This window comes from Heterodontus francisci, chromosome 26, assembly GCF_036365525.1.
Source record: "Heterodontus francisci isolate sHetFra1 chromosome 26, sHetFra1.hap1, whole genome shotgun sequence".
Classification (NCBI taxonomy): Eukaryota; Metazoa; Chordata; class Chondrichthyes; order Heterodontiformes; family Heterodontidae; genus Heterodontus; species Heterodontus francisci.
In genome coordinates, this window is record NC_090396.1 from 36,182,759 (window position 1) to 36,209,850 (window position 27,092).

Here is a 27,092-nt window from a genome sequence, read left to right on the forward strand (position 1 = left end):
ATGAATCTCCATGTTACCGCACCCCCCCCCCCCCACCCCCGCCTCCTCCCCCCACCCTGTGTCATTTTGTACTCGCACTACCTTTTCAGGCAAAAATGCAGCATTGTGCTTTAAGTTTCCCAGCCTTGTTTTGGTGCAAGTTTCTGTACAGTTATGGAGGGGCAGTAAAATTCACATTTCCTTCATGGCATTATTTTATTTTTCACTGGTTAAAGGCCTAATATTTGCAGCACAAATAATGATATTTGAGATAAAGGCAAAAGGATGAGCTAACATTCTCCTCTCAAAATTCCGGCACTGATGTCTGTAACCAGCCTCGTGGAGGTATTAGAAAATGTTCTTTCCTGCATTTATCAGAAATTCGACTGGCCTTTCCCTCTCTTTTTCTCCCAGGATAGTATTTGCATTCCATTCTCTGCTTCCCAGATGGCATGAGCAAAATCAGTAAGATATTATGTAGGGGAATTACAAAGAATGGAGGTGAGATCCTTTGTTCTTATTGCTCAGTTTGAAACACTCATTAAATAGCTTTTATACAAGGACTTTGTGATAGTTACTGATCAGATGAAATTGAGCATTACATTACACTACACCAGAAAGCTCTACAGGGAGAATATATCATTACAAAGGGGGCCTCTGTCACAGAACAGAGCTTTAGGCAGGGTGATTTCTATCATTACACCGAGGACCTCTACCACTGATCATAGCTTTAGGCAGGAGATCTTTGTGACTGAATGCTTCATTACATCTCATTACACCAGAGATCTCTCTTACTGGATAGGGTATTAGGTGAGTGAATCTTTGCTACTGTATGTATCATTACACAGAAGATTTGAACAAGTGAACTTAGAATTGCACAGAGACGCTCCCTGGAAAATCCACTTAAAGGCAGCTTCAAATACATGAAGCTGCAGATTCTAAAATAGTTAAATCTATTAAGGCAAGATAAAAGAATAACGAAAAAATAATCTTGATCTTACCTGAACGCTGGTGTTCACCAGTTCAATAATATTTAATTTGATTTTCTGGTAGCACAACACTAGGTATAGCAGGTTGGCATGCACAATTAGCTTTATTTTGAGTGCTTGATCTCCCCATAAGGTAGCAAAAAGATCTAAAGACTAGATAGCTCAGACCATTTTCAAAAATCTATTCAGATTAGTCGCTGAGTGCTTTTGACAGAACCACAGGACAATATTATCCGACTGCTCTCCCATCTCTAGGTGGTGGAATGGTGGAACAGCAGGGGGACAGGAACATTTATGCTAATTATAGAAATATTCATCTTGGCTGCTTGGCTGTACAACCAGATGGTCAGATGTTCTGCTCCCAGATCTGACCATCACTTGAGCCTCTCCTGCTGCTGCCTGTGAAGGATGTTCCCAGTTTTTAGATATCTTCAATATGGAGCTCTTTGCTCTGGCATGGCCTTCCCTCTCCGTGGCAGGATAAATCAATGTAATTAGCTTACTTGAATGGATTCAAACCATCAGATTACCCATTTTACCTAAAATAAAATTAATACTGCTGACTTTCTGCCATTAGGTGACCATCCTGACAGTGTAGAGGATATTATGGCACAAGATAGCATAGTTTCGCACTTTGCAGTGGAAGCATATTTTTACTTCACAAAATAACATGCTGTTTTCTCCCTCCATTAAGTTTGAGGCCATAGTGCAGTGCCTCGCTATTTTCTTGTTTTTAACAGCTCAGCATTTGCAACATTCTATAAATCATAATATAAACAACAAAAAGTACTTGAACCATGTGAGATTTAAATTTCATGGCCTTGAAAATGCTGCCAAACACCTTTTGTGATTTTGTCATATCATGGGTGTATTAATAGTGTATTGTATGTTTTTTCACTGGGAAGTAACTTTGGTGAGTTTTTTTAAATTTACAAAACCAGTAAGATTGTAATTTCAGTCATTTTAAAAGAGAATCTCTCCCATTCCTCTCTAACAGCTTTAAGTACTGTGTTATTTAGAGCTGTTCTTATTAATAAGTCATTATGCATAATAAAATCTGGTCTCAAAAAATTCTGGGACCTATATTTCACCTCCTAATTGCTTAGATGGTATTGTAATATTGACTATTGTTATTTTTTCAAACTGTTACTTTGCTTAAAGTTTATGAAAGCCTAGACTTGTACTCCGACAGGAATCTACAATGCACCCTTAGTACTGTGGGAAGATTTATACATCACATTTGTGATTAGTTAATGAAAAACATAAATCTACCAAAAATAGTGTGAAGAATGCATTAAAAGTTAGTGCAAGTTAAACACTCCATAATTTTTGTCTGTATTAGGCTGTTTGAGGTTTTAAAGTCAAGTGTTTTATTTATCATGTAAAAAAGAATGTAGGCAACCTCTTCCATAAATGTCAAAAGAGTGTAAACTGATAAGAACCAGACCAAATACTCTCCCCAAAAGTACATTACTGGCGTCTGTTCTAGTGCCGTGACCTGGGAGCTTTGAGAAGCAACACTGGCTTGCAGCCGAACTGAAAAAAAGGGCCTGCTGCAGTGAGTCTGGGGGGAAAGGCATTAGCTCATATGTGCCACTACTTGTTCCTCCACTGGTAAATAACAAAACAGAAGAAAGTGATCTCATTCAAGAAATTATCCCTGCTCCTAAGCAGGGTAGTTTGAACTCCATCGACAATTTTTTGGGGTGCTAATAGGCCTCTGTTCAATATTGAATAAAAGCATTCATCTGAGTCAGAGATCAAGTTATTCATCTGGTATTACTTTTCTGTGGATGCCTACATTATTGGCACCAAAAGTGAAAAAAAAAAGCATGTTCTTATTTTGTTTACTTTGTCATCTCTGGATCCCTTATGTAAATATGGTGTTCATCGAGTACACCCTTACACAACAGCCAGGATCTGTTCTGCAGCATATCTAAGTAAAATATAATAAAAGTTAAACAACCTTAGGTTATGAACAAATGCTGCAGCAATGGGCATAATGAAGTATAGTAAGTTTTAGCTAAGCAGAGAACTGGTATAATGATAGAAGAATAAGACCACAGTTTGAATTTTTCAATTAGTCTGTTATCTTGTTTATTGGGAAATCAAGTTGAAAGGCCAAGGCTCAAGGTATGGGATGTCACTGATGTTGAAAACAGTGAAAAAAAGTCGAGGTCAATCAGAAGTTTTTTTAGGTGATGCCAAGGTTGGACTTTGAAAGCTTAGAGCTTTTAGGAGGAAAGAAAGACAAAGGCAAAAACATATTTCCATGGTTTAGAACTCCTGAGAGAGAATGAGTTAGAGAAGACTCTATGACATACCGCATTCAATTCTAATAAGACCAATAAGCTAATTACCTTTCCAAGTCATGGGGTAATGTGGTGAAATAGTTATTGTTTATAAACTAACAGGCCAGAGATTCGGAGTTCAAATTTGTCCATGGCAAGTTGTGACATTGAATTCTGTAAATTCTTGTAATTTTGGGGCTAGCACCAGGAAGAATAATTGTCAACAGCTGCCATTTTAGCATTAAAATCCCAACTGGTTCATTATTTTCCTTTGGGGAAAGGATTCTGCTACCCTAGCCAATCTGGCCTACCTATGACTATAATACCACATTTCATGATTGACTCTTGATGCCCTCTGAAGGGCCAACCAAACCCCTCAGTTGTAAAGTAACTACCATAGGATAGAACATGGTCTGTAGTTGTTCAAGGAGAGGGCCCACTAACACCTTCTCAGGGTAACTAGGGAGGGCAATACATGGTGACATTAGCAGCATTTTTCACATTCCAAGAACTGCATTTTAAAAAGTTCTTATTAATGTTTTAAACCAGCTTTCAAACAAACACAAAAGTTCATTTGAACTTAATTACATTTGGTTAAATTGGGGTCTTTACAAATTAAACCTAAAATGGCTCAGTTTATATTCCATTCATCCCTCACTACAAATATGAGCATATATACTTAAATACAGTTGACTGCACACAAAGATACTGTACTTCAGCCCTACACCACATTTATTTGTGTGACCATTAATTTTGAATCCTGTACAATTGAAGTACTGAGCAGAAAAAAGTATTCTTTTAGTTTTAAAATGTTCATGTTTCAATGGGTGATGGGTCATTTCAATCTAACCCATCCAGCAGGAAACTTACTCTAGGCAATAGTAATAAAATCGGGCAGGATGTAAAATGGGCAGATGATCACATCCTATCACTTACTCATTGTCTCAAGAGTTTTCCTAGCTGTTAAAAACAGGTCACACATTTACACATTTATATTGCTGTTCCTTCCATTGTGAATGGCTGACAGATGTTCCTCCATCACTAACTCATTAGTCCTTCTTTCAGACTTCATCAGGAAATCTGGAACTCACTCCTTCAAAAAGCTGTTGAGACATTGAAAATTTTAAAATTGAGATTGATAGATTTTTGTTCAGCAAGGGTTTTAAGGGATATGGAACTAAGGTGGATAAATGGAGTTAACACACATATCAACCATGGTCTAACTGAATGGCATAACAGACTAAAGGGGCTGATTGGGCTACTCCTGTTCCGATGTTCAGGTCCTCGGTTATAGTGGACATAAAATTTACAGATTTTACATCCCTTGGGGAAATCATACAGTGAATTGTAATCACTTGCCTAGTGTGAAATGAGCACCGACACACACTTAAACAGAACTGATGCCATGACATCGAGTTAATATACCAAATGGATTGTTTGATAGCATTGTTTTATTAATTAGGGTTTATTCTATTCTATTCTTAGAATCTCCACCTGAAAAGTTCAACCTTCTTTTCACTTTTCAGGTGCTCATGGACCTATGTGTTTCCTATTTGTATTTCAAATTTCCAGCATTTTCAGTTTTTTTTCTTTTGCTTCATCAAATACTTCTTTGATCTGAAATATAACAACCAGAGCTATTTTTCCTTCTATAACTATTCCAAGCCCATATGGCCATATAGAAGAAAACATGTTTGCAAACTACAGATGGAAATCCAGTGGCAACACCAATCTCTTTCCATAGAGCAGCCGGTGATAAAATTAGCAACATATTCTCATTATTGGACTCTGTGTAGTGCTATGGAACAAACTATTTCTCCAGACTGCACCAGCCACTCATGAAGTGAGTAATATTTTTATCTATAATGTCCCATTAAGTTTAATATTTCATTCACATACTGGTGAATTGGAAGATGGCAGCCAGCCAGACACACTTTGAGAGGTGCAAGTAGCTGATGTGACACAATGGGAAGCATCCTCCATTATACCTAAAAACCCCCATTAGAATCCAATATAAAACTTAATGTAAATGAGTTATTTTATTGGAGACTAGTTGGTGCAGTGCTTCACCTCCTGGGATCTGCATGCTATTTCAGTTGAATCCAATTCCTATTGGACGTGAATTATGCAGCAACATAGCTGCCCATAATTCACTAATAATAAGCACAGCATTTTCAGTCTCACTTAATGATCACAAAGGTGGTCGGCATGTGTTGTGCAGTTGTTACCTTGTTGGTGCAAGTGCTGCTGGGTTCACCCTGCAACGTAGGATGGGCTTATTTCAGAGCACGCTGACTCCAAACACATTGTGGAAACGCTACAAGTAAAGGTGGTTCTATAACATAAACCTAGCACTGGGCCCCAATTGTAAATCTTTGTGCATCTACAGGTGTATGTGAAATTTCCAATACCATCCCTACTTTAAAACTGGGAGATGAGGAGGATGTTACAGAGTGAATGAAACAGAGCAGGCATAGCCTCTGTGGGACTGCAACCATATATCATGAGGCAAATGAGGAATGTTATAATCCACAGACCCATTATAGATGCGGCACTTATGAATTAATGATGCCAATGCTAACAAGGAGCAGCTAATGATACGGGAAACATTAAAAAAGAACACAAATAGACAGCCCTAAGCAAAATACTGTGGATGCTGGAAATCTGAAATAAAAACAGAAAATTCAGGAAATACTCAGCAGGCCTGGCCACATCTATGGAGAGAGAAAGAAAGTTAACATTTCAGGTCAATAACCCTTCATCAGAACTTGCAGCACTCCACTTCCTCAGGTCCAACACTAACATTGTCATCAAAACAGGACACGCAAGGGTCATCGACCTGAAACGTTAACACTGTTTCTCTCTCCACAAATGCTGTCAGTCCTGCTGAGTATTTAGAGGGCTGAAAGCCATGCATTCACTCCTGCCTGCTCTGAAAGAGCCTCTGCCTGACTGCTGCCTGCTGCCAAAGAGCCTCTGCCTGACTGCCAGGCTGCTGTGAAGGAGCTGCATGGAAGCCTGCAGCCAGAGTGGCAGAAGGAAGACCCTGGGTGGCCCCAGGGTTCAGCGATGCTTCCCTGCAGATTCTCCTCCAGGCTGCAAGGACAAGGTGGGAGGTCCTCTTCCCCAGGGTTGGGAGGAGGAGACCGGCCCACCTGACCAAGCAAGCCTGGATGGATGTTGCAAGGCAGGTCAACAGCTGTGGGGTCACCCTGAGAACCTGGATACAGTGCCGCAATTGGGTGAACGACCTCATTCGGTCCGCCAAGGTGAGGGCTCCATACCGCTTGCATGTGGCAACGCGATAGGGTGCACTTGATGGAGAGAGAATTACCACCCAATCAGTGACAAAGGGGCCAGAAAGTGGCATATCCTGTCAGAGGCATGGCCCTTCAGGAATGGCTGCATGCAGGAGGCATTGGTGTGCCCCCATCATGGACTGCTGGGCTGTCATCAGCATAGACATTGTGCTTGTCTCCATGGGGAAATTAACAGTGTTCCTTCATGTGCTTAAAGGAGAAGACAGCACAGAACAGCAAGGAAAGGGCCAAGACCGGCGAAGGGGTGTCATACCTGCACATCCTGACCCCCATGGAGGAGAAGGCCTTAGAGCTAGCAGGGCACCATGGCAGCTGTGCTAACACTGATGACGAAGCAGGAGTGCCCATCTAGGAGGGTGAGTGGATGAGTGGAGGGTCTCAAGGGTGCATTTGGCACACACAAGGCATAATGCTGATGTGTCCACCACTGGAAACATGGAGCTTCACAGCAGGGATAGTCTCCACCCGATCCTCAGAGGATGAGAGGCTGACTTCCACATCTGGGGGCTCTTAGGGCACTCCTAGTGCAGTCAGTTGCTCTTCGATCCCTCTGCCAGTGACACCAGTACCTCGAGTAGCTGTGATGACAGAGGAGGGTCCTGTGTCTGTGCTAGAGCCCCTCAGCATGCCGGGATCCTACAGGCCTCAGGCAGCCAGAGGACGGCTAAGGTCATCCCAAGCCATAAGGCAGCAGAATCAGCAGCTGCCTCCACCTTAGCTTCAAGCGCAGGGAGACAACCTCATGGGAGTGCTCATAAGAGAGTTAAGAAGAACACCTTAACTGCACTTGGAGTTCATGGGTGAATAGAATACGTAGATGTCAAGTCTTGTGTTTGTTGTGCAATATAATAAAGGGTTCATACACCTTTGTTGCTTCTTCTCCCAATTCTTGTTTACCTATTGAGGCTTTATCTACAGCCTGGCTCCCTCAATGGGCTGGAAGAGATAGATTAAGTCATGGTTGAGCAGCTCCTCAGCATTGCCAATGTCTGCTGTGCACCCAGGTGCTGGGCAATGAAATGCAAATTGAAGGAGGCGTCAGCTGGGCTGCGTAAAGGTAAGGCTTTTATTGGAATGTTTCTGATATGGCATAAGGTCACAAGAAACGTCTGTGTATTAGCGCATCTCAAGGCTCCCTTGCGCGTATCTCATTGTGCCTTGCCTGTGGTCCCTCATTTTGCATAGCTTGGTTAGCAGCCTCCTCCACATCTTTATTGATGGAGAAGGTATCGTGATCCATGAGAGCCTCATTGTTCAACACCTCTCCCCAGTGCAGTGCCACGTTGTGCAAAGAACAGCAGACCACCACAATACGTGAGACCTTCCCTGGGGCACACTGAAGGGCTCCACCAGATTGATCGCGGCACCTAAATCACATTTTCAGCAGGACTGTAGCCTGCTTGATGGTCACTCGGGTTGACCCTTGGTAGGTGTTGTACCTCTCCTCTGCATCCGTGTGTGGGTTCCTCACAGACGTGAGTAGCCATGTCTTTAGTGGGTAGCCCTTGTCACCCAGTATCCATCTCTGAAGATGCATGGGCGGCCGTAAAATCTGTAACACTTGGGACTGTCTAAATATGTAGGCATTGTGGATGCTTCCTGGGAATCATGCACACACCTGAAGGGTGCATTTTCAGTGGTCACAGACCAGTTGCACATTGGGTGAGTTTTTTTATTCGTTAGTGGGATGTGGGTGTCACTGGTTAGGCCACCATTTATTGCCCAGCCCTAATTGCCCTTGAGAAGGTGGTGGTGAGCTGCCTTCTTGAAACACTACAGTCCTTGGAGTGTAGTTACACTAACAGTGCTGTTAGGAAGGGAGTTCCAGGATCTTGACCCAATGACAGTGACGGAACGGCGATGTAGTTCCAAGTCAGGATGGTGTCCTTGGAGGGGAACTAGCAGGTGGTGGTGTTCCCATGCATCTGCTGCCCTTGTCCTTCTAGGTGGTAGAGGATGCAGGTTTGGAAGGTGCTGCCGAAGGATCCTTCTTGAGTTGTTGCAGTACATCATGTAAATGGTACACACTGCTGCCACTGTGCGTTGGTGGTGCAGGGAGTGAATGTTGAAGGTGGTGGATGGGGTCCCAATCAAGTGGGCTGCTTTGTCCTGAGTGGGGTCTTGAGTGTTGTTGGAGCTGCACTCATCCAGGCAAGTGGAGAGTATTCCATCACACTCCTGACTTGTGCATTGTAGATGGTGGACAGGCACTGGGGAGACAGTTGGTGAGTTACGTGCTGCAGAATTCCCAGACTCTGAGATGCTCTTGTAGCCACAGCATTTATGTGGCTTCTCCAGTTCAGTTTCTGGTTAATGGTGACCCCCCTGGATGTTGATAATGGGGGATTCAGTGATGCTAATGCCATTGAACATCAAGGAGAGATGTTCAGATTCTCTCTTGTTTGAGATGGTCATTGCCTGGCACTAGTGTGGCACGAATGTTACTTGCCAGGGAATTCATGCTTGACAAATCTACTAGAATTCTTCGAGGATGTAACTAGTAGAGTTGATGATGGGGAGCCAGTGGATGTGGTTTATTTGGACTTTCAGAAGGCTTTCGGCAAAGTCCCACATAAGAGATTAGCATGTAAAATTAAAGCGCATGGGATTGGGGGTAGTATATTGCGATGGATAGAAAATTGGTTGGCAGACAGGAAATAAAGAGTAGGGATAAATGGGTCTTTTTCCGAATGACAGGCAGTGACTAGTGGGGTACCGCAGGGATTGGTGCTAGGACCCCGGTTATTCACAATATATATGAGTGATTTAGATGAGGGAACTAAATGTAATATATCCAAATTTGTAGAAGACACAAAACTGGGTGGGAGGGTGAGTTGTGAGGAGGATGCAGAGAGGCTTCAGGGTGATTTGGACAAGTTGAGTGAGTAGGCTAATGCATGGCAGATGCAGTATAATGTGGATAAATGTGAGGTTATACACTTTGGTAGCAAAAACAGGAAGGCAGATTATTATCTGAATGGCTATAAACTGAGAGAGGGGAATATGCAACAAGACCTGGGTGTTCTCATACACCAGTCGCTGAAGGTAAGCATGCAGGTGCAACAGGCGGTAAAAAAGGCAAATGGTATGTTGCCCTTCATAGCAAGAGGATGCGAGTACAGGAGAGGGGATGTCTTGCTGCAAGAACATTGTGCTATCATCAGCGAACATCCCTACTTCTGACCTTATGATAGAGGGAAGGTCATTGATGAAGCAACTGAAGCTGAGTGGAAACCTTCCTTTTGAAGAAGGCTGCTGGCTGGTCCATAGGGGCCTTGATGGCCACATGCATGTAGTTGATCATACCCTGCACCTGGGGGAATCCACCGATGGCCCCGATCCCAATGCAGCTCTCCGCTTGACTGTCTGGATCGGTGTGGTCGCACTCATAGTTGCCGATCATTTGAATTTGGCATTGGTCATCTCCCTGATGCACAGATGGGCCACAGACTGGACAATCTCACCGATGTCCCCAGTGGATCCTTGGAAAGAGCTGGTGGCGTAGAAGTTGAGAGCCACGGTGATCTTCAGCATCGCTGGTATTGGGTGGCTAACCCTATGGGTCTCAGCTCATCCTTCAGCATGGCATCAAAGACTGCCTCCCTGGAGAGTCATAGTCTTTTCTGACACCATCACTTGGTCATCTGGAGATAGTTGAGCCTAGGACAGTAGACTCTATCCTGGGGATAGCCTCTTCTGTGCATAGGAGGCTGTTGGTGTGCTCCTCTGCACCCTTCTCTGGCGTGCCCACCCTGAGGTTTGCCCTCTTGCTGGTCCTAAGGATGCTGATGTGCCCCCACTGATGCCTGGACCTCCCTTCCCCTCAGCTGCTCCTTCTCCACAAATGGGGCCCAAAGCCTGAGTGGATGAGGCCCATAGTAGGTGGGCTCTCTCCTAGTCCTAGGCCTTCTATCCAGATGCCTCCCCCCTTTCCATGAATTGTGTCTTAGGAGCAAGTGCCTCTGCCCCTTGTCACCCTGGTACCACGCCCCGCAGTGCTGGCACCTTCCCTGCCTTCTGCTGTTGTTTGACAATGCCTTCTGTGCACCATCCTCCCTGGCATGGCACACTGGCTCTCTCGATAGGTGGCTGAGACAGCTGGCACTGAACTCCCACTTCCTTGCCACCTCCTCAACCGGGTGGGAAACTCTAAAGCCATGTGGTTCCCATGCAACTTCAGAAAAATCAAAAATACACTGTAAAATGCCGCGTCAATGTGCAAAGTCTGCCCTCCATGTCTGCCACCATTGGTAATATCCGGAAACTACATAAAGATGTCAGACTTTCAGTTCAACGTATTCCGTTTGGATTTTACAGCCTCGCCCCTGCCACCTCCAAACACGTTCAAAGTGGCCCTGTAAAATCCAGGCCAATGCTTTCATTCCAGTAGGGCAGATACAGAAGGAATGTTCACTCTTCTTCCTACCCTAATTGGTAATCCCTGCTTCATCATCCTATCATCTATATCCATTGCAAAACAATGCCAACTAAATGAGATTGGCTGTAAAGAGGTCACATTCATTTAACTAACAGGTCATTGTATTTTTAACTTGGATGGAGCTCATGGTAAGCCATTTTCTAATTGTGTATCAATGAAAATCTCCATTCCATTCAGCAATCAATTTATCAACAGGGTGGATATGGAAATCAAGGTTGGGGATATTGAACTGTGAACTCTTACAGGAAACAATATGTATGGCAGAGTTAAGTGACTCATGTATGACTGATTATTCATATTCTTCATGACATTGTTTCTTTCCAAAAAGCACATTTATAATTCATTCCTTTCAAATCAATTGAATGCAGCAACTCTTAAATGTTCCTTCTACTGGCATTCATCTGCTCACCATTTCTCATGCTTGTATATTACTGTTGAAGCAAGATTTAATTTCAACTGAGGCAGGATGAAAGTGCAATGCTCAAATATGGTAATATCGTTGTAGGTGGTACATATCACATTACACAGATAGGAAGATATGACTTAAGTAAGTCTGTCTCGGCGATCACTAATAGCATCTCGGGAAAAGACAAGGCCACCATGACAGATAAGTGAGGCATGCATCACTCACTTAGTTTTATACGTATTACACCATTTACATGACTATATTTTCACATTGAACTGACTAAATAGAGACTGATGAAAGAATGTTCTACCTATTTATATGATAAAGTAAAATGAATAACTATGAGTGGTTGAGACATTTCCTGTTTGTGCCCAAAACTAGAGAGGCCGTCAGCTTTAAATCCTGTCCAAGATTGTAATGTAGCCGCAACATGCACTCACATCCCACAACACATCAAAGGTACAGCTAATAATCCTTGATGGAGACAGATTAAAGTGCTGTCTCATGGTTCATTTTAACTGTGGATGATTTACAGCCACATCAGAGTTCTTGCATTGTGCATTGGTCAGTATAGTTGGGTGTAGAGAGAATTGTGACTTTTCACAGTCATTAAATCATTGCAGAACTTGAGTTTATATAATTGCAGCTAGCAAGGAGTACTGACTGAAATTTGAGGAGTGCCCAGTTATTTTCATGATGCCTCATAGATTTGGCTATTTCGCAGATTTGTTTAACACATATATGCTCCTGGGTTTAATCCTACAATAATAAAATGAGAGTGAAATGACTCAGTAAGGAACCTTGTTATTATAAACAACAAAACAACCTAAATCACTGATCATTTTCTCACTGATCTCAATTGTAGCTCCATTATAGTTAGTTTTCTTTTAAAGCTTAAGCTCGAGGATAAACCACTGATGAGAGAAATCAATTTGCAAGCATCTGCAAGTTTGTAGTAATGAGGCTTGACCATAGTTTAGTTTACATTAGAAATATAAAAGAAAACCTCATATTTATATGTGAACATGTGTTCCCATCTGACCAATTTTGGATCAAGCAGACTTTGGTTCAAATAGTTGTTTGTGGTTCATAAACCCGGCAATAGCATGTGAATAAAAGAAAAAGCTTTAAAGTTCAGCAACAATCCACCTCCCCTACTCACAAGACCTGAAAGGTGCTTCTGTTGCACCATTACTGAGAACTTGGTTGGATTGTCCACATTTGGCAAATACAGGCATGGGTAGTAATTGATTCTTGGCAGTAAGTTAGTCTCTGTTTTTTTCCGAAATTGTAGCCTAAAAATGGCTGCAACCTAAGTCAACGACTCTACCTAAACACATTCACTTTTTAAAATTCATTTCGTCGGATGTGGGCGTCGCTGGCAAGGCCAGCATTTGTTGCCCATCCTTAATTGCCCTTGAGAAGGTGGTGGCGAGTTACCTTCTTGAACCGCTGCGGGTACAACCACAGTGCTGTCAGGGAGGGAGTTCCAGGATTTTGATCCAGTGACAGTGAAAGAACAGCGGTATAGTTCCAAGTCAGGATGGTTTGTGGCTTGGAGGGGAACTTGTAGATGGTGGTATTCCCATGCATCTGCTGCCCTTGTCCTTATAGGTGGAAGAGGTCGCAGGTTTGGAAGGTGCTGTCGAAGGAGCCTTGGTGAGTTGTTGCAGTGCATCTGGTACATACTGCTGCCACTGTGTGTTGGTGGTGGAAGGAGTGAATGGTTAAGATGGTGGATGGGGTGCCGATCATGTAGGCTGCTTTGTCCTGGATGGTGTCGGGCTTCCTGAGTGCTGTTTGAGCCGCACCCATCCAGGCAAGTGGAGAGTATTCCATTACACTCCTGACCTGTGCCTTGTAGATGGTGGACAGGCTTTGGGGAGTCAGGAGATGGGTTACTCACCACAGAATTCCCAGTCCCTGACCTGCTCTTGTAGCCACAGTATTTATATGGCTGCTCCAGTTCAATTTCTGGTTAATGGTAACCCCCAAGATGTTGATAGTGGGGGATTCATGTCAAGGGGAGATGGTGATATTCAGTCTTGTTAGAGATGGTCATTGCCTGGCACTGGTATGGTGCTAATGTTACTTGCCACTTATCAGCCCAAGCCGGAATGTTGTTGCTGCATATGGATACAGACTGCTTCAGTATCTAAGGAGTTGCGAATGCTACTGAACATTGTATAACCATCATCAAACATCCCCACTTCTGCCCTTACGCCCTTATGAGGGAGGAAAGAATGAAGCAGCTGAACTTGGTTGGGCCTAGGACACTACCCTGAGCGATGTGACCGAAATGATTGGCCTCCAACAACCACAACTATCTTCCTTTATGTTAGGTATGACTCCAACCAGCGGAGAGTTTTCCCCCTGATTCCCACTGACTTCAGTTTGGCTCGGGTTCCTTGATGCCACATTCAGTCAAATACTGCCCTGATGTCAAAGGCAATCACACTCACCTCACCTCCTGACTTCAGCTTTTATTCCCATGTTTGGACCAAGGCTGTAATGAGGCCAGGAGCCAAGTGGCCCCAAACTGAGCATCAATGAACAGGTTGTTGCTGTTTAAGTGGCGCTTGTATGCATTGTCGACAACACCTTCCATCATTTTGCTGATGATCGAGAGTAGACTGAAGGGGCAGTAATTGGCCGGATTGGATTTGTCCTGCTTTTTGTGGACAGGACGTACCTGGGCAATTTTCCACATTGTTGGGTAGATGCCAGTGTTGTAGCTGTACTGGAACAGCTTGGCTAGGGGAGCGGCTAGTTCTGCAGCGCAAGTCTTCAGTACCACAGCCGGGATGTTGTCAGGACCCATAGCCTTTGCAGTATCCAGAGCCTTCAGCCATTTCTTGAAATCACGTGGAGTAAATAGAATTGGCTGAAGACTGGCATCTGTGATGCTGGGGACCTCAGGAGGAGGGGCTGAATTTTTGTCACGGAGAAGAGGAGGGAAACAGGAGCTGGGTTTGTTTTCGGTCAGAAACCCGCCTCCAGTGGGAAATTGATTAAAGTCCAGATTTTCATGGGGGTTCAGCATCATCTCGCTCTGCCCCCTCTTCCTCCTCCTCTCTCACCTCCTGCTTTTCCACCAATGAACTGTCTCCTTCCAGGACCTCGCGGTCATCAAGGTCCACACCTGTCTGGAAGGCCTTGTTGTGGAGAGCGCAGCAGAACACCACAATGACTGAGATCCTTGAAGGAAGGTATTGGAGGACACCATCCGACCAGTCCAGGCACAGGATTTGCATCTTCAGAAGCCCAATGGCCTGCTCAATGTCCATCCTAATGAGCAGGTGACATTGTTTTCATCGACTCTGGGGCTTTCACAGAGGTGTCAGTAGCTATCTCTTAAAGGGATGCCCCCTCGGATCCTTTCACACACTTTGTGAGTTGGAGTGAAGATCTGAGGTAGCCAGGACTGGCAGAGGATGAGGGAGCCATGGAAGCTGCCAGGAAGGTGAGTGCACAAATCGAGGAAGCTCTTGCTGTGGTCACAGACCAGTTGGATGTTGAGGGAGCAGAAACCCTTCCTCCTGATGGATTTCACTGGGTGCCTTGATGGCCACATGGGTGCAATCGATGATACCCTTGTCCCTGGGGGAATCCAGCAATGGAAGCTAAACCCAATGCTCTTTGTCCTTGTGAGGCCATTTCTATTGTTAAACGAATGTTCTATCCAGCTTTGACAAAGAGGCCATCAGTGCCCAGCATAATGCAGTGGTGTTCTGCTGTTTTTGAGATGCCACTGATGTCCGCAGCTGATCCTTGGGAGAAGCCAGAAGCAAAGAAATTCAAGACCACAGTGACTTTGACAGCCAGTGGCAGGGCATGGCGATCACTGCTGTGAGGTGTGAGGTCTTCAGCGACAAGGGCACAGATCCCTGTGATCATCTGCTTGGAGAGTCTCAGTCTCCTGTGGCACTCGGTCTTGGTCCTCTCCAGGTAGCCCCGACTTTGCTGGTAGAGCCTGTTTTGAGGGTTAGTCCTCCGTTGCCTTCTTGCCCCTCTTTCCCTCCTGTGCCCTTCTCCTCCTCGGGGGTTCTGCCTTCCTCTGCAGTCTGTTGCCCCTCAAACCACTGGGCCAAAATCTGAAAGCTAGAGCCTTCCTTCTGGGCAGGTGGCCACCCAATTCTCCTTGGCAGCCTCACCCCTGTTCATCTGTCCCTGTGATGCCAGGGAGGGGTGCTCTGACCCCATTCAAATCCCAGGCGCTGAGTGCCTGCTCTCCCTGCCACATGTGCAGCACCTTACTAAGTGCCCTGTCCCCCTTTGTCCTGCTGAGCCTCTTACGGGGCTGGGGTGATGCCCTGAGCCAGCCATGGCTGGCTCCCCACTCTGTACCCGCCTCCCTTCATATCACCTATTTCTGAAGGCATGGGTAACCCATCCAACTCTTTAAAAATTTGAACTTCAAACACATACCAACTCTTAACGAGCTTTTCAACTGTCTTCATTGGCCTCAATTGGGAAGTGAGTGGAATTCCTGTCCCACCCTCCCCCTGCGCTGGTGATCATTGCTAACGCTGGGATCGGTACCTTGAAATTGACACACTGTCCGACGCCACTATTGTCGGGGACCCCCACCTCCTTTCCTGACTTTGTGATGGGGGGGGTGGGGGGCGGCCGAAAATTCAGCCCTTTTTGTCTATCCCAGGCGGTTTCACTGGAGCTAGGGATAACACCTGTTGTGAAGAGAGCATATTTCAACCTGTTTTTCTAGAAGTGGGAAGATCTAAATTTATTACTATTAAAGGAAGAATCTGCCTCAACCTCTGTCTGCAGATAAGACTCTGTGGTGGATTGTTTGCTTTGTGTGCAATCGGCAATCTGGGCATGAATTGCACAAGAACTGTGCTTGAAATTGTGCTGGTTTTCCGAAGTGACGTTATGGTTCAAATTTCTGCCCAAACTCATTTGCTTAATCACAAAATTAAAATCTTCCGTGAGCTGGTGCACATGGGCAGCATACTGGAACATGATTATTTATTTCTTTTATATATTAGAAAATATTCATTGATATATTAAGAGTGGTAATCTGGTGCAGTTTTGTTAATACAGCTGAAAATGAGTTTATCACAATAAATATATTATAAAGAGTGTCTAGTTCACCACCTGTGAGTACGCTGATTTTAAATCACTGACAATTACTTTGAAAAGCTATACTAAACTATTTACTAGTTTGATTGATGTACACTAGTCAGTTTCTTAGTAAATTAAATATTTTTAGATATTTAAAAAATCTGATACATGTATACTAGTGCCTTTGTACCTAAAATAAAGTGCAATTTGAAGAGCCTCCTCCAATGGTTGCAAATGGGGGCAATTGATGTAAACTTGCCATGCTCATTATTTTGATCTGACAGCACGGCCAGTTTTGTTGGTAGGGTCAGCTTCCAGCATGATGCACTTTAAACCAGTGCTAAAGATGATGGAAACTTTATTTACGCTTGATGTAACTTGCACTTAAAATTCTGTGATCTGTGGACTGCATGATTTCAGGAGAGTTGCATTGACAACAAATGTGAACTAGCAGAAGCTCTATGCCTCTGAATTCACTGTTGTGGTAATAGTCTCTATCTGGAGATCAGAAGGTGAATGCACTGTCATAGTAGTAATACCAATAGAGGATAACAGGCTGTCAGTTGGGTATTTTTGAAATGTAGATTTTCAATAATTTCCAGTCTTAAATAGTTTACACTCTGAATCTCAATCACTCCTCATCATAGTATAAGACCACTTATGTGTTACTTTCTTACCTGCATATGGCACTAGGTTTTGCCAGTTTTAGCTTCCCATATATCGCTGGTCAGTAGATTTAATTTTAACTTTCCCATATATGCCTTGTTACAAGGTGGAAGGTCAAATTTAATTGTTTTTAAAGAAAAGTACTGTTTGTTCTCTTAAGGGCCTTATAGTGAATGCACTAAATGGTGTGGCAGCAAGCAAAACAGACCAGGAAGGCTTCAATTTGACCCCCATCTCTGAGTTAGTTGAATTCATCTGGATGGTAGTAATGGTATTACAATTATGTCAGTGCTTCAGAACTGGGGAGAAGAAAGGCTCCCAATCCTGATTGCTTCAAAATGATAAATATTCCAGGCTACACAATATTCCGGAAAGATAGACAGAATGGCAAAGGAGGAAGGGTAGCCTTGATAATAACAGATGACAGAAGGACATTAGTGAGAAAGGATCTGGCCTCAGAAGATCATGAAGTAGAATCAGTATGGGTGGTGTCAAGAAAACACAATATGCCAAATGAGGAATTTTAATTCATCGGTTGGAAACTTACATTAAACTTTTAATGGAAAAAAATCCTACAGTTAACTTTTAAAATAACTGGCAGCCAAGATGGCCATCATAATTTGCATTTGAACACCTAACACATTCCAAGACCTCCAACAGGAGACACATGTCTGATGAGCCTGTACCCAAAACAATGGCTTGCTCTAGTGATGGGATTATCTAAGATTACTTTCATTAGCATGACATTTGAGGCCAACTAGACACATTGACTTTGAAAGAGCAAACCCCTCCATGTGTAAATATTTGCATCCTAAGGCCTAAGGAGATAGAAACTCATAACCTTGAATCTCATTAGAAGGTTCCAAAGAATATACTGAGGCAGTCATGTGACCATTTGTCCATCCCAGTGAAAGCTGGTAGTTTCCCTTGGACAAAGACAGTCAAGCCAGTGACTCATTCTGGCAGAAGCCAGGAGCTCACTCTCTCTCTCTCCAGAAAACCTTGTGTGAAGCCTAGCTGCTGGTTGCTGGATCCAAGCCAAAGACACCAGGGGAAGAAAGCCATCTACAATTCTGCCTACAAGAAAAACCTGAACCAAGTGGGCCAGCCACAAACTGCACATTTACCAGCCAAAGACTTCAAGAACACAATTTCAGCTGGAAGACCACGGAATCATCCAACCCCACGGACTGTGTATCAACTTTTATTTGTTCCGGACTCTAATCCAACCACAAACCTACCTCTCAGCACTCTGTAATCTATTTGTGGGTATGTAATTCTCATGTGAGTATGTGCATGAACGTGTTGCGTAGTTTATTATTTTATTTAGATTGAGTTTAGATTGCTGACTATAATAAACTCACCTCCTTCTTGCTTAAACTCAAGAAAACCTGTCTGATTGGTTCATTTTCGATCACCACAGTGGTAAAATGTAAAATACTCACTGAGGTGGTAAGCACATATACTGTCAAAAAAGGAATAAACTCTGTTGCAGTCAAATAAGAGGAAGGACAAAAAGGGAGCCTTATGACCCCTGCTCACCTGGCCGTAACAGTGGAAATTAGGAATAGCAAGAATCAGAAAACACTGGTGGGAGTAGTTTATAGTCCCCCTAACTGTAGTGCCAGGCAATGGCCATCTCCGATAAGAGCGAATACTGACCTTCAGCCTCCTCCAAGCCCATCTACAAGGCACAAGTCAGAACTGTGATGGAATACTCTCCACTTGCCTGGATGAGTGCGGCTCCAAGAATACTCAGGGAGCTCGACACCATTGAGGACAAAGCAGCCCTCTTAATCGGCACCCCATCGAACAACTTAAACATTCATTCCCTCCACCACTGGCACACAATGACAGCAATGTGTACCATATACAAGATGCAAGATGTACTGCAGAAACTCAGCAAGGCTCCTTCGACAGCACCTCCCAAACCTGCGATCTCTACCACGAAGAAGAACAAGGGCAGCAGACACATAGAAACACCACTACCTGCAAGTTCCCTTCCAAGTCACACGCCATCCTGACTTGGAAATATATCATCGTTCCTTCGCTATCACTTGGTCAAAATCCTGGAACTTAAGGTCAATTAGGGATGGGCAATAAGTGCTGGCCTTGCCAGTGGTGCTCACATCCCATGAACAAATTAAATACATATGTGTAGTGACATTGTAAATGCATTCAAAGAGATACATTCTAATCAGAGGAATTCTTCCTATGGTTAGATTCCTTCAGATTTTTATCCCATGTTGATACCATTAGGCATCTGGCTTTACTGCAGATCATCAATTGAAAAAACAAAAAATCGTGTCAAACCTATATTGCTGACTTTGATTTAATTAGTAACCTATCGAGTAATATTTTAATGGATGCAACCATTTTCTAACAGATTAACAAATTAATTGCAGCTGTTCTCGGATAAAGTTGCCACCATTAATTTAATAAAGTTACCAACATTAACTGCAGTCTTGGACAATATTATTCAAAATTTTGGTTTGGGTGTGTTGTCTCTATTCCTCATTTGAATTCAGCAGCGATCCTGCTCTGTAAAATTGATTTGGTTCAGTCCCAATGAGTACTGTTTAATAACTGTTTTACTATATGCTTTTTTCTTCTCCAAAAAAATGGCTTTTTTTGGGACCTGTGGCACAACATTCCAAAACACAGCACTAAACTGGATGAGCAGAGTTGCCATTTTATTCTGGACATTGCAATTGGATTAACCACACTGTGTAACTTTATAAAGTGTAATTAATTGCACTCAGTGTACAAAGATAATCTTTGTGATGGCACAGTGGAAACCTGAGAAGCTAATGACCCTTCGGCAGCTGAGGAGTATATTTTGTGCCCAGATCTACAAGATACCGATCTGATAGAGCATTCTCGATCACGTTCTTTACCGTATTTGGATGTCGCAAGCTCTTTGAGTTTTGATTGGTGCTACCAGCGGACAAAAAGAACTTAAAAAGGCAACTATGTGTTGCTGTCACTGATAGCCAATCACGCCCTCCATGAGACTCATGAGACGGCATCCGATTTTGTCAAGGTTACACTGTTGATAGCAGTTATTCATGCCGTGGCAGTGCCGTTCCCAAATAAGGGAGTCAATCTGGAGCCATTTATCAAGAAACAATAATAAGGATACTTTAAAAAAATTAAATTTTCAAAGACCAAATGCCAAGGTTTTCTACTTCACTGGTAAAATATATGTCTTCCTTCAGCCAGCACTTCACAATATCAGTAGCAGATTAGAAAGTAAAATTTCAGATATTGCATTTTGTCTTTCATATTACCTTTCATGATTTGTGCCATATTTGATAACGGAAAGTTATTGAACCAAATTGATTTTGCGGTTGGGAAAATAACTGCAGCAGATTAACCCACTGAGTACGAAGTGGTTTTTGCAACATTCAGAATTCATATGTTTTCTATCATACAACATCTGCAAAATATGTTCTTCAATGAATTGTAATAGTGAACATTATAAAGCAACTGAAAAATTTACTGAGCCTTAATTTATATTGCTGCACAGCTGAATCAAGCTTCTATTTTGATTGCCTGACCACTGATCATTATTTTAAATAAAGGCATATCAACTGAACAAATTCTAAATTCCTAAAGGATCAACATTGTGAAGTAGAAAAAGAAAAGAAATTAAGGAAACATTTTAAGATTTTAACTACTAATAAAAGAAAAATATAAAGATAACTTCATGGTCAACAAAACCTCTGTTTACTTCAGATAAATTTAAAATACAAAACCCGAACTGTGCACAAATGAACATGGTGAATAGTGGAACATGTTTTATGTTTGAATTGGGAATCTTGAGTTAATTAAAGCATTCAGATCTCATCTTGTGCTTTAATTAGCTCTCTGTTTCCTATTCCAGCATAAATCCTACTGGATTATTCACTGAAGGACCAGTATTCTCTGAATAAATGGGGAAAGGAATTGGCTTCTTATCATTTTTAATTTGTTGCAGAAATGCTACTGCTGCCAGCCCTCAAAAGGTTAATAGTTGGATATGAACCCCTTAGAAAGGCTAACCTCACTGCTACTGAGCAACAACCAGACCAGTACTCCACAGTTATCAATCATGACCTGACGGTACATTTTAAGGAGAAAATCAAGGAATTGTTGTTAGATTAAATGTGAACTTTGGTGTTTGTACAATGAATGATGTGCATTTATCTTTATATCAGTCTACTTTTGCAGCAGTTTGTCTTTCTCGCTAACATAACCACATCCATTTAGTTCAGTGGACATGTGAGGAGGTTATGTAGTAGTGGAATTCCCTTACAGTACGTCAACATCACAGTACCAAGAATGTGGGTTTGTTTCAATGATTGTCTGTTTGCAGGCTTCTTTTTGAACATGTTTTTTTACTGCTGTGCATTTACCATGCTTTAAAAATCAAAAGGAAGAATATTAAGTGAATTGGCCAGAATTATGTGTGTCTTTAAGTTTTGAGTTCTTTGTGGTTTTACACTTCTCTTTCTAAAGATTTTGCCAAGTACTGTTTTTTGCAAACTGGCACATCGCAAAATACAAGCATCTTATTTGTGAGAACTCAATCTTACGTGAAGAAAAACAAAACAAAAAATATTTGTACAAACTGCAATATTTTCAGAGACTTAATGCTATTTCCACTTTGCAAGTGGTCACAAGAATAAAAATGAAGCCATTTAAAAACTTATATTTTCAAGGACATAATTAGGTCTGAAAAATGTTTATCTGCTACCAGTTAATATATTTCCAAGGTCATCACCTTGATAATTAGGTACAATCTCAGCCTTGTAACTTGACCCACAAATGCTCTGTATTTATTTATACATGTTGTTTATTCACATAATTAATTTGAATTCTATTGAAGGTTAGATTTTCTTTTTAGTCAGACTCAGCATATGCAGGTCAATGACCAGGATATTTTGACATTTTTGTCCTCTATGTGATCCCTTTACATTGAATTTCAAAGGATCTTCATCTCCTCCCCTCTTCCATCCAACTCTCTGAAATGTGGCAATTTCCAACCTAAGAAAATTAAATGAGCAATGATTTCTCCTTCTAATACTGCATTCACACTGCCCTCTGACGTAAGAACAGAGTTAGGCTATTCAACACCTCAAGCCTGTTCTGCTATCCAATTAAATAATGTCTGATCTGTAGCTTAACTCCATCTACCCACTTTGGTTCTGTAATCCTTAGCATCCTTGCCCAACAAAAATCTACAAATCCCAGTTTTGAAATTGTCAATTGATCTCTCCTCAACTTTGTGGGGGAGAGAGTTCCAGATTTTTGCTATTATTTGTCTGAAGAAGTGCTTTCTGACATCACCCTTGAATGGCCTAGCTCTAATTTTAAGGTTATGGCCCCATGTTCTGGGCTTCCCACCAGAGAAAATAGTGTCTCTCTATCTACCCGATCAAATCCTTTAATCTTCTGAAACACCTCTACTCAAACATGGCCAAGATACAGGAAACTAGGCTACAATACAGGCCACAAAAATTACTTTAGTGTACCTAGATGCAAATATTACATCAAAATACAAATAAAATTTCCTTTCCTAGAATGTTTGTTCCAGAACACTATATTCTGTGTCTGACTACAGACACCAGGTTGAATTTTACAGACCCCCCCGATGTCGGGGATTGTGGCTGGGAGGAGGGCCGGAAAATGTCTTTGGCAGAGGCCCGCCATGAGCCTCGACACTGGGAAGGCCCGGCCCGATATTGCCGGTGGCGGCAAGGCCTCGTGGCGGCAACACCACCCCCCACCCCCGCCGCTCAGTGACTGGAGCCAAATTTAAATATGTAAAATAATTTAAATTAATGAATAAATTACCTTCCCGCTCCCGCCATCCGTCCTGGAGCAATATTGGTGCGGGTGGCCAGCACTCCCGTACCTTTGGATCCCTGTCTGGGGATCCGAGGCGGAACACTGGTGGGGAGGGGGGAAAGCAGATAAGTTTTTCAGTGCGGTGGGGGGGGGGAGTGAGGCTTCAGAGTAATTTCATTGATGTAGGGATGGTGAGAAGGGGTAAAGTTTAAAGTTTGTGAACTTTGAGGGGGGAAGGTCAGGTGCACAAGGTTAGTGTTTTGTGGGGGGGGGGTGGTGGGAGAGGGCAGGTAATTAATTTGATGGTTATTGTGGGAGGGTGGGAACAGGTCAGGATCAATTTATTTAATAAAAGCAAAATACTGCGGATGCTGGAAATCCGAAATAAAAACAAGAAATGCTGGAAATACTCAGCAGGTCTGGCAGCATCTGTGGAGAGAAAAGCAGAGCTAAGTGCTTACCCACTTTTTTTTCAAGTTTCTACTTGCTGCTGTTCAATCTTCAGTCCATTAACACCCTATCTGTACTAATGCTTTGTCTTTCAACACACCATTAACATATTGTTTGTCTTTGCTCCATGACCTTTTGGTCAGCTATTCTGTGGCCTTGTCCAATCTACACCTTCTCCTTTATTATCTCTTGCCCCACCCCCACCTCACTTGCTTATAACCTTTGACATTTCTAATATTTGCCAGTTCCGAAGAAGGGTCACTGACCCGAAACGTTAACTCTGCTTCTCTCTCCACAGATGCTGCCAGACCTGCTGAGTATTTCCAGCATTTCTTGTTTCTATTTCAATTTATTTAATCTTTTAAAATCACTATCTCTTTAAATATTTAAATTGAAATGTAGGGCTTGGAGCCCTTTAAAAATGACATCAGCGCCGGTGCAAAGGCGGATGATGCCATTGCTGGGGACTGGTTGCAGGCCCCCTCCACGTCATCAGGGTGGGCTGTCCGCCCGGCTATTTAAATGAGCCGCTGAATTTAATGTCGCGGCAGCTCCTCGATGTGTGGCCTGGGCAGGCAGACCTCCACTGTTTACATCTGTCGCTGATTCTGGCGGCAGGAGTATAAACTTTGGCCCACCATGTTCATCATCTAATCATTATCTGCTTTGACAATTCCAAAAGAAAAGGGATGATTTTATGTTCCCATGCTGCCAGTAGGAACACTTTCTAACTGGTAGAACAGATTGATAATTCAGGAGAGTGGTGTACCATGACTTTTAATTTTAATGGTTGGAAAATCTTGCTTAACATAAACCAAATTTATAACATGCACCCCCAGCCAGTTAAACTAGACAATGGCAGCTGGGCTTGTAAAAGTATCCCTAAAATGTTAAAAAAAGGTTTAACAGATTAATAATTAAAGGCATCTTAATTTATTTTTAAGGCTGTTAATAAAGTTTATTAGTTTTCCACATTTTACTTGAAAGCTTTTTTTTAATTCAGCAGGTCAATTAGCACCTGAAAGGGGAAGATATTTATACTCCACCTAAAGGCAGTGATTCCTCACTGGGGTATAACTCTACACACTGTACCAACTTTTTGGTGCTTTGCCCAAGTGACCATGATTCATGTGCGTGCTTTGAGTGTCACAAGATATTTGAGCAGTGGGGACATTAATGCTGAGCCTGTTCCTGTCTTCACCCCAACAGCTACGCATTTCCACGAGGGCTTGGTGGACAGCAGCCAGAAGTGGGAACCTTGGATGATTTTCTCCTCATTAACCAAGGGCTGTTGAGACCAATTGTAACAGCCTACTATCTCTCCATATGACATCAACTAATCCAGCACAGGCCAGGGATCGATTGTGTGGCGTTCTCTGCTGTAAGGCTGTTTGAGTCATTGTAGTGTTAACAGCTCAGAAGTGATTCATTCCAATTCTGATAAAGAATCCACACCCTGTCTGTCTCTTTCAGTTGCTGACTGACTTTGTTGTGTAGATTTTTTTTTGCATTTTCTGTTTTAATTCAGATGTCTTTCAATTATTTTATTAAATTTGAGGATTAATATCAGAGGTCCTGATGCAGGTAGAATGTGAGGAGTCTGCACCTCTCTTTTATTTGAATTAAGAATGCCCATAATTTGATTTGGTTTTTTGAGGTCAAGCTTTGGAGCATAAAAAAACTTGAAACATTCAAATAAGTCCGTTTGAATTTGGTCTGAAGCTGAGTCCCCGAAATTTCATTCTAATTATCAGTTAAAATCATCTTTTTTGAAGACAGTGAAAACGGTTAGAAATTTCACTTCACTCCATTTCCTTTTCAAATGGGCCATGGGTTTCTTTGAATCATTTTGCAAATGCAACTTTTCTGACTAAAAGTAAAATAAACATAAGGGATGATCCGATCTGGATCCATGCTGACACTTAACAACATTGACAAAGTGCAGTACGGGTGCCTGCAGGATTCAGATCTGCTGTTTGGAGAATTTGTGGTGGGATACAGGAAATGTAAGGCAAACCAGGCTATGAGAAACTCATGGTATGGATGCCTATAGGGAATATGCACTTTCTTATGTTTTGACATCAGCAATACATGATTTCTGAATGATTAATGTATTTGTAAGAACATGTGGAACAGCTCTTTTCATAATCTTTCAAAGGTAACACAGTACGACAAAGGCTATCTATAGAACAGCAAAGAAAGTGGGTCCTAGTACCCAGAGAGTACTGTTCAATGAAACTTAACTTGAAGATAAACATAATACTTATAAAAAGAATCAGTCCTGTACTCGGGAGCAGCTGGCCTGCAACCAGATTCCAGACGCTTCGAGCTTCAAATCACAGCCTATAAACCACCACTGTTTCTGTCTTCAGACTCATAACACCTATTTGTAAATGTAAGCAATTTAAATTACTATTTCTGGCACTATTTCTATGCCCTTAGGAGAATTTACATAAAATCATAATTTAGTAAGACACTGTAATTCAACAAAATATTTACGAAGATTATTAGCCAATTAATTCTGGCCCAGAAATTACATTGTGCACTTGTGGGTGTGGTGGTGGGGAGGGGGTTTCTCTCCTCATCCCTAAAAGTGCCAGCACACCCACCCCACATTGGCAGCATCTACTGCCAGAGGGAATGTAGGAGCTGTAGCTAAAGTTGTTAAAGCCAGAGGGAGGCATAGAAAGATGAGATACTGAATTTTACCAGCCCCTCAATGCCGTGGGTCGTGATGGTGGGGGGACCTGTAAAATTCTGCGGGAAGAGGCCTGCCATGACCCCCGACGTCGAGAAGGGTCCGTTGCATATGACTGGTGGTGAGGGGACCTCAGTGCGGCCCCCCTGCCCCCACCACTTGACATTGGGGCCTTCATCTAAATACTTAAATTAACAAAAATTAGATGTAAATTAACTTACCTGCTGGTGGCGGCCATCCCACACCGATTTTACGGTGGCGAACACACCTTGCGCGCTTTCGGAACTCCGTATGGAGTTCTGAGGCGGTAACCTGGTGGGGAGGGGGCAGGAATAACATTTTCAGGGCAGGAGGAGTGGGGGAGCGGGGAAAACAATTATTATTGGCTGTGGGGATGGTGGGAAGGGGTTGAGGGTCAAAGGGAACAAATTTCCCGGGGGAAAGTTTGGGATATCAACAACAGTTTATTATGGGAAGAGAGGGAAATTTATATATAAATTACCCATTAAAAGGTAGGAGATGGGATTTAGAGTTGAAATAAACTTTTATTTTTATTTCCCAGAGACCTTTAAATATTAAAATGCTACTGAAGGACTTAAATCCCTTTAAAAATGGTGCCGGCGCCTGTGCGGTGGCACCGGACGCAATTGCCGGGGTCACAGCAGCCACCCACTCTATGCTATCGGGGAGGCTGGTCCGCCTCCACTATTTAAATGAGCCCCCGCGCGTAATATCGCGTGGGCTCGATGGCGGCACTTACGTGTTGCTCCACGACGGCGCGCTAATAAAATCCAGCCAGAGGTGTTTTTCCTGGAGCTTACATTGGGCTTAATTGGAACACTGTGGAAGGCAAAAGGCAGGGAGCTTAAAGTGGGAGGGAGAATTGGAATGGCAAGTGACTGGGAGCTTGCGATCATATTTATTGATAGAATGGAGGT